The following is a 9767-nucleotide window of genomic DNA, read 5'->3' as shown; positions in this document are numbered from 1 at the left end:
GAAGAACTGCAGTGATTGCATGAATCCTAAAATTACACCCATGTGGGCAATGCATAAGCAGACTTTTTAACAAAGTAACATAACTTATGTTGATGAAGGTGAACTCTAAACATTGCATGGTAGAAAAGTAACCCAAGGTAGGTTACTTTGCTGACCCAGTCCTGAACCAAATATGAAGCAATCTTGGTTGGGATTAATTAAACACAAGAGCTCAACATACATTTGGCCCAGAATAATTGGTAAAGTTTTCAACTCTCAGAAACCGGATTTAGCCCACCAAAGAGTGGGCTGGAAAATATAATCTGGGTAACTAAACAAGCAATGTTCAAATTTTGACAGTTTATTATACAAAGGCATGCATGTTGGGTCTGTTTTACAGTAAATTATTTGACTCTAGAGGGCGCTGTAGCTTGAGTACACCTTAGCTTTCTTTCAAAGCACCACTGACATAAGAAGCTGGACTGAAGTAGGTTGATATATTCTGATTGCTGTAATTCTATAAAATGCAAATATATTGTAATTTAAAGTAAATTTGTAGTAATTAAATTGATCTATTCTCAGTGACCAGCCTGAACTCTAAGTCTATAGTTAATTTGAAAACATGAGCAACACATAGGCATGCATGCACACATTGTCACTTAACATGTCTTGACTGTTTTAAGAACATGGGGAGAGAAAAACAAACGTCATGATATAAGACCACTCTTACGACAAAGAAAATGTGCTACTAATTTTTTTTTTTCATATAACAATTACATGAAAAATGTTGGCATTAACAAACTTTTGCTTTAGGTTTTACATTTTGTAGAATTATCCAGCTTGTTAACATCCTTGAGTCACAATGTAATATAATAACCAGGGAAGGATCCAGATATACTAATTAAAGCATGATGAAGCAACCCTGAAACAGCAAAGACAATCTTAAATGTGGCGTACGTCTTTTACCAGACATAGTAAAAGTCACACACCTTTCAGTTTAGTGTGTGTCAGAGTTTAGTGCGAGTCTTCTTTGGAACCTCATTTGTTTAATGCAAATACCTGGACACTTTTTCCCCACAAACCTACTCTGCAAGAATAATTTCATATGCAGATGTCCGGATTAGAGATACTACAAAATAAAAAAGGGAACCACCAGCAGTCTTCCCTAGATAAGTCAGTTTTATTTATTAAACTAAATGACAGGGTTGGGAACTTGTGTTCTGACATCATATGACACAGCTAGTGGTTCCTATTTTATCCTCACAAGAACTTCAAACACATCAAGGTACTCAGTCAAAAATACATAAATGACATTTTTGTTGAGGATGCCAAATCATTCAAAAGTAACACAAAATAATTTTATTTTAATTATTACAAACACAACGCTGCAAGCGAAAGCCCTCCCCCAAAAACATTTTCTAACATTTGTTACAGTTGGCTTGAGCTCAGCCAGTAAAATAAGTGATTAAACCCTCACATTTGACAATGACACCAAATCAGTCACCCATAATCAACAACATACAAATGGTGGAAAACGTACACATTTGTCTGTATTGTAAACAGCGTTAGAAAGGAAGAAATTGAACACCAAAGGCCAGTAGATTCATAAACCCGTATTTGTGCCTTTATGCCTTTAATTGAGACAGAAAACTTTTTAAAGTATTTGCATTTTAAATTTACCTCATCCCAAGAAAAGTAAGACTTTAAAGTAATGCTAAAATCAATCCAGAAGAGAGCATCATTGATGTTCAAAGAACAACATGAACTGCCTCATCTGCAAAGATTTAATAAATATTTGCACTAGGACAATTCAAAGAATGAACAATAAAAATAAAGCAGACATTGAGGTTTCAGATATTCATTTGATTCGTAAAGAAACGGAAAAGAAAAATAGCAATCCATACTAAAGACTGACTCAAGACTGAAATCTTTCAACAATTCAAGTAGAGATGTAGTGGAGATCCAGTGATGGTAGAGTAGTTGCTCTGTAATATCAAAATGTTCTTACAAATATAAAAATATTTTGTTGCTTTCCTTTCTTAATTTGCATTTTGCCTGTTTTTAAGAGATCACAGTTACAAAACATCATCCAGGTCTAAAACGTACAAACACGGTTGTTACAATGCCAGGGTTGTCGTTTCAAAATGATTTCCATCTTTAATTTGTAATAAATCCTGTATAACCTAATTGAAAACTCAAATCATTAATGGCAATTACGAATAAAGAAAACTTTGTCTAAAGTGAAACACGGTTGTTGTAGTATCAAGCTTTGCATTTTTCCCCTCAACTTGAAGTTTCACAGTATCAAATCTCCCAATCCTAAAATATTTGCTAGGAGGTTTGCAATGAAAATATTATTGATGTAATTTTTTCACAGTTTGAGTTGAAACTTATTCATAATTGAACATTAAGTACATCAAGTTTTCTTTGTTTTAAGAAAGGCATGGTCTGATGAGAAGGCTTAGATTATTATCACGTGTCGTGTGCATGAGAAAAAACCCGAAAAAATCACCGATCAAAAAGTGGAAGGCTGTTGATGTTTGGCTTTTTAAGGCTGCCATTATTCATTACATGGAAATTCATCTGGCAAGATTTACTTGGAGACTGGCACTTTATCCTGAAAAGAAACAAAAACAGAAAAAATGTTTATTCACACATAATTGTGTTTTTGTTTGAAATAAAACAGATATCTGTGGTAATAAACAAAGACTGTGTGTGTGGGATTTAGTATTGCAATCACAATTATTATTATTAAGAATATTAGAAAGATCTAGAGGGTTTTTTAAAATGGAGAAATAGCAAGATGTATACGGTCAGAGATTTAAATGCAGGTGCTATAAATCTTGCAAATGCATTATTCAGTGAATTATGAGACATTTCAGAGAGATTATGTTCACATTCTACCTTTGTATTTTGTTCATTTCAGAAACATCCCTAAATAATGACGGGATGTCAGTATTTAGGGAAGATAAAGAAAAAAATATTTGTAGCATGCATTAAATCTTGATAACTGGTGCGGAGTAATTTTTTTTGCCATTTCCATTCAATGTCGTTATTCGAAGTGTAACAGTCAAACAAAGGCTCGAAGTGATAAATAGTTGATATGCAACTGAAAAATATCTTAAACATGCTCTCACCCAACCACCTTGTTGAGCAACCCATGTACCAACGCGACTGTTGAGGAAGGAAGTCATGGCGTCCTTGACTTTTTCTTTAAGATCTGGAGAGTTCTTGTTCAAATAGAGCCCCAAAGCCACTGATGCATGGATCAGCTGCAACTCTTGGGCTACGTCAGTGCCCTTAGAGACGTAAGATGCACACAGGGTCTCCACACCTTTCTCGAACACTGTAGCTACAGCCTGGGGAAATACAGTTCAGGTTATTGTGTTTCCAAAGCTAAAAAGAGAATAATTATGGTTTTGTCATCTACAAATAAAATGGAGTAGAATAATCTGATATTATTCTACTCTGATATTTATTTGTATGATATATCATACCAATAAAATATCCTAATCCAACAGAAATTTTACTCTGAGACAAATTGCTTAAAGCATTAATGCTTTCACAAATTTCTGCAATTGAGCTATGAAATGCTCTGAAGTCATGGGATTAAGAGAAACTGTACCACAAAAAAAAAAAAAGAAGAAAGTATTCCGGGTTTCCGCTTTTTTAAAGTCAAGTTGCAACATCATAATAAATACCATATAATTTATAAAATAAATACATTAATTTGATATATTATATTGGATGGTACTTTTAGGATGATAACTAGTGTTTCATTCTTGTATATTTAACTGCATCAACGTAATGGAGTCTGGAAACATTTAACACATAAATGTAATGATAGTTAAAATGTTGCAAGTGCTCAATTAGGAATACATTTAGGAATACTAACAAATGTCATCTTAACACTATAAATGAACTGAGAATATGTCTATTGATCAAAATTGACTAAATTGTGTCTGACAAGGTGAAAAGCATGACAAACTTCTATGTCTTGACAATCAGTGAATGTGCCACACTAACCATTGCTATGTCATGCTGAAACCATCACTTTGGATATTTAAAATGGGCTGTTTTCCAGTGTTAGTGAAGAGTTTGAAAGTAAGTGAGAGGAGGTGATAACATGAGAAGCATTTCAAAAGGAAACTGTATTTTCTATGACAGGTCCAGGCATGCTCAGACATGTCTGCAGTTCATTCATGCTGCCTTTTAAACTTGCCAGGATTGCCCATCATGAAACATGTTGAATTTGGAAATGCTGGTAGCTTTATGGAACTTTCAGAGTTAAAGTGAAGATCCACAATTTCCAGGTGATGCACTAAGAGACCGCTGTTTTAGTACTGATAGATTCACCAACTAATACATTGCAACACAGTAAAAGCAGTTTAAAAGGTCACCACCATAATCAAAGTGTCTGTTTTACAGCCCGTTTTATAACACTGGATATAAACTCTTCATGATTGGCTGTGGTGAAAAGGCAAGAAAAAAACCCATCTTATTTGAAAGCTATTTTTACATTTTCTTAGAAATAAAATTTCAAATAGCATGAGAAGTCAGCTCAAATGTTTATCGATCAAATACTTGAAATCAGAAATTGTCTACCTTATAGTAAATACTCTTTGAGGAACACTGCCCGGTATGATTTAAATATTTCCCTGCTCTTACGCACCTCATGCACATGATTGGTTTTCAGCAAAACCTGTTAAGCAGACATCTACTAAAACCAGGTGTACTGAAGCAGGGATACATCTAAAACATGTAGAGTGCCTTGAGGACAAGGGCTGGGAAACACTGCTGTAGATGAACATGGCTTTTGCTTAAACGTGTCCATGCGATGTCTAGTTTTAACATTGACAAATACCAAGACAAGTACAGGTCAGCGATGCTAAATGGAAGTAAAAACACTTTGGGTTTTAGAAAAATAATTCACATCTCAGCATATATGAACAGATACAGCATTTATAAATACTGTTTGTTGCAGATGGCCCCACCTTTAAACTCAAATAGGCTGATAGTCATACACTGTGATAACGTACCTCATGTGTAACATTCTTAATAAGTGCAGGGATGTTCAGGTCTTTATTCAGAGCATCACCGATAGTTCTCAGCCTATCCGCAATTATGACTGGGTCAAAATCTTCAGAAAAGAAAAAAAAATACAGTTAACCAGAGCTTAATTATGCCATGCATTAAATTTCAGTGAGAACAACCAATCAAGCATAACATTGTGATCACAGACAGGTGAATTAGTGAATTAAGTCTATCATGGCACTTGTTAATGAGTGGGATGCATTAGGAAGCACATTAGTATTTTGTCCACAATATTAATTTGATAGCAGCAGAAAAAAAATGAACAAGAGTAAAGGCAAAATGGTGTTAGCTGGACAATTGGATCAGAGCATCTCCAGCATGGAGCTTAATATTTTGCCTTGCATGTTTGTACATTATTAGACAGACTGAGCTCCTCTGCCTTCTCCCACTGGTCCCAGTGCCAACTAGGAAATCTGAAATAGTGAGGATTGCTTTGTCTGGCCACTGCTCCGCCTTCTTCATGACGTCAGAAGGGAATGGCAAACTTATCATGGATAATAGAACAATGCAAAAGACCTAGTAAAATAGTGAAGAATATAACTTCAAATGGGTAAATTCAAGTTTATCAGCAGAAATCTGAGGGTATGTGGAAGCACACAGATACACATAAAAAATACTTAAAATTGATTAGAAAGTAATGTAAAACACAAGTTAATAAAACGACACATTTATACTTTCATTCAGAATTTATACTTTCATTTTATACGGTCACATGGTCATGACCTCATCCATAAAAGCTCAATGTTGTTTTTTTTTTTAGGAGCACAGTAACGATTTAATGTGGATTTGTCTCCCAAATACCCCAGACCTGAATCAATCAAGACCATTAATATGAGGGGCGTGCTGGGCACCACTGTGGTGTCAGACACTACGTCACATTATTTGGGGTCCAAAACAGGGAGCAGGTGGTCGCAATGATGCGCTTTATGCTGCCAAAACAATGCGGAAAAATTGAATGAATGAAACCGTTTAGGATAATAGGGGGTAAAAGGTGAAATGATACGTCAATGACAGAGCAAATCTTGTTCCGGGAAAAAAAAGAAAAAATGAAAGCAGGTCACGAACACAGAGGAAAACAAAAACACTCACCTGGGTCTCCTGGCCCGTCAGCTTCCACTCTTCCGCACGACCGATTGTATTCTAGGTCATCAAAATCCTCCAGTAGACAAGAAACTACCGATTTTGTCTGTTCCTCTATATTAGGAGCCATTACCTGCCGCCGGGTGAAAAGTTAGAAAAAAATGAGCCACTCCGCGTACGCAGGCGCAGTCTGACCATAGCAGGGCGGGGCTTTTCTTTAATGGCTGTTGCGTCAACATGTGGCACCCCGCCCATGAAGCATTTCACAATAAAACTAAGATCAGGCCTCAACTCCGTCTGAATTTACAAAATAAAACACAATTAACATCTCACTATAGTGACAAGATGCGTCACTTGCATAAGGAATCTCCAGAAAACAAAACAAACAAACAACAAAAAACAAAAAACAAAACCAACCTTATCCTATTGATAAAAAAAATAAAATAAAATGCAGATCAGCTTTAGAAAGCTGTAAGAACTCAGTAGCTCTGTTATCCCTCACTTAAAGTTGTGTGAAATGTCAAATGCGCTATAAAAGCTTATCTTATCTATGCATTCAGACTAATATTAGACGGGAACGCCTTAAACATGTCGCTTTAAACTCACACTGTAGTACACTATAGATGCACTGTTCATGGTCGAATATAAAACCATTAAAAATGTGTTTTATAAGACTAATAATTTGTGTCTCTTAACCATATGGAAATATGTTTCTGTAACCCTCTTTCTGTAACAATATGACATAAAAAAAAAGATTTTGTACAAATAAACATGTATTTAAAGCGTGCATGTAAATGCACAAAATAAAGTCAGAGTTTTTTTTTTTTTACGAGCTACTTGGTATGTCCTTATGCTGCAAATGTGCTCTTATTGTATCATTGTATTTAAATGACAAAGCTGAGGGAATAGAGCTTGATTTTGGTCAATGTTGGATAACACTCAATGTTTTCTGATTAGGCCCGAGCAGCTAAGCGCTGCGAAGGCCTATTGTTTTTGTACTGTTTCTTATTATTAGTACTCTTATTATTTTAACATTATATTTTTTCTTGCAATATTTTTCTTTTCTTTTCACTAACTTATTTTATTATAATTTTTGTACAACATTTTGGTGTAGTTTTTAACTTGTTTATAAAGTGCTGTATAAATAAATTTGACATTGTCATTGACATTAAACTAAGCCAACTAAGCCAACATTAAACTAAGAATTTTTGGATGTAATGTTGATTTTAATCAAATAAATGAAGCAGACTTTTTTTTTTTTTTTACATAAATAAGTTGAGGCTTTTAAGACAAAAACCTTTTTAGAAATATCTTAATTTGATATTTGGAATTGGCCAGCAAGGCATCCCACAATACATTGTATAAACCACTTTTTTGTCACAAAAATGTGTTTTAAGACGTTTAAGGTGAAACAGTAAATATAGCAAAGCTTGATCTATGTAGTCAGTTAATCAAGAATGTGCCTATTTTCATAACAATACAGCTCTTACTAGCTGTTTTTTGGCATTTGCATACATAAAACTGCACCATCATGAGTGAGTCTTATGCTCATTGTCATGACAATTTGCTCTGTCTGAAGATGCAGTCCATCTCCAGCCTGTTCAATTCTCTGGGATACTCATAGAAACAGATTCTGTTTGTTGTGCTGAAAAAAAGTCAGCAAACTATTATTGATTTCTATATTATCTGTCAAGGCAGAGAAATAATAAAAAAAAAACAGACGAGTAATTTTCTTTTTACACATGTAGTTTCAAGTTTAAAAAATGCCTTCAGAAAGCTTTGGGGTAGAAACATACAAAAAAATGGAAAAGCTTTGGTTGTCATTTAAGTTCAAATGTATTAAGTTAACTCAAGTTACTAAAATTGTACAAGCTAATGTAACTGTTTAATTCAATCAAATCTAAAACTATGAGTTTTAAACTATGATCGCTTTGTGTGTCTTCGGTGAAAAGTCAAGGTTTGTCACAGTGAATGGACTTTTATTTTAATTTTATTAAAAATTTAAAATGTTGAATCTTTTGAATATTTTCTGTACTTCCAACAAGAGGTAAAGCAATGCTTTACGTGGTTCAACAAACTCAGTTGAGAACATTATTAGCTAAACCCGATCGCTGTTTCTCTTTAACCAGCATGGACTTTGTCACTTGTGAAATGTGATGCAACATTTCTGGAAAGAGGATTCACTAAATAAATACACTATTTTCTTCTTTTTAATGCCCACTTGTAATTTTTTTTAAACATTTTTAGTATTTTAAACATGTACAACAGGGCATTACTTCTGCTTGATTTTATATTTTTCTTGCGTTATTTTCTTTGACTTTAAACTTCTACCTACTTTATATTTTAAGTTGGTGATATGGTAAGGTACATGATTCAGGCCTGGACATCCTGAAAAACTAAAAAACAAAACAGCAACAACAACAACAATAACAAGAAGAAACTGGAGCACAATGATAACAAGGTGAGATGCAGGAGCATCTTTAGTTAGTGTTAAATACAATTGTATAACTGCACAAAGAACAAAATGCTATGCTGTTTATGACCAGAAGATGGCGACTTCTACCTTCCTGACCAGATCTGCTTGGAAATGCCCCACCCTGCTGCAAACACAAATCCGCTGCTGTGACTGACGATGAAATACAGCTTTTAATATACTAACCTGTTTTTCTGCTTCATTCTCTTCATTCACAATGTAACAGCAGGCTTATGTTTGCACTGCTTATTATAGAGAATTTACTGTTTGAACAAAAGGGTTTTTCTGCATTGAAAGAAATTTGACTCACTTGTACAGTTGCCTAGCCAATGCACAAATAAACAAAGAACATCTTGTGTCATGCCAGAGACACAGATGTTAAATGGATTTAGCAAGACTTTATGTGAAAAATCAATAAACAAAGAATTTGTTTTGAGATGCGTTACAATTAAATCTCTAAAAAGTGTGCTGCTCATTTATGCTCTGTCATCTCATTCTGACAGTTCAGAAGTCAGATACTTTAAAAATGACTGCCCACTTGGCAGTAATTTGAGCTTTGTGTAAAAATATGTATTTTTTGATGGCTCTATCACAGGCTTTTCTAGGAACATTAGTGAATAAACAGCATCCTGAAGACAGTGGGACACAGGAGACTGGTCACTCATAGTTGTACAGCTCAGTTTAATCATACCACTTGAAAAAAGAAATATTTTGTCACAACTGCCATGTTGCAGTTTTGTAAAGGACTTAAGTGAAAAGTCCTTCTAAGTATTAAAAAATAACAAAAGGAAAACTGCAGATCAATTAATTCAGGCAGAATAACTGAAGAATCCAGCAATGAATAATGAAAACCAGCTTAAATACTGATGCAGAGGTGAAAACAACAAAGGAACCAGATGAGCTAATCAGAGTTGATGAGGAGCAGCTATGGCAGAATGCAAGAAGGGAGGCTGAGGGAAACAAAGTAATTAACACAAATGACTTGACTGAAGACTCAAAGACACTACAAACCAAGGGGGAAACAGTAAACACTGAGATGAACACCCTAGAGCCATATCTTTGCAAACACACCTGATGAACAAAGAGCATGTTTAATCAAATATGTTGCCAAGAAGCCCATGTTATCTGTGGAGGAACTGCA

This window comes from Poeciliopsis prolifica, unplaced genomic scaffold (assembly GCF_027474105.1).
Source record: "Poeciliopsis prolifica strain line A6 unplaced genomic scaffold, Auburn_PproV2 SCAFFOLD003, whole genome shotgun sequence".
Classification (NCBI taxonomy): Eukaryota; Metazoa; Chordata; class Actinopteri; order Cyprinodontiformes; family Poeciliidae; genus Poeciliopsis; species Poeciliopsis prolifica.
Note: the sequence above shows the minus strand (reverse complement) of the source record.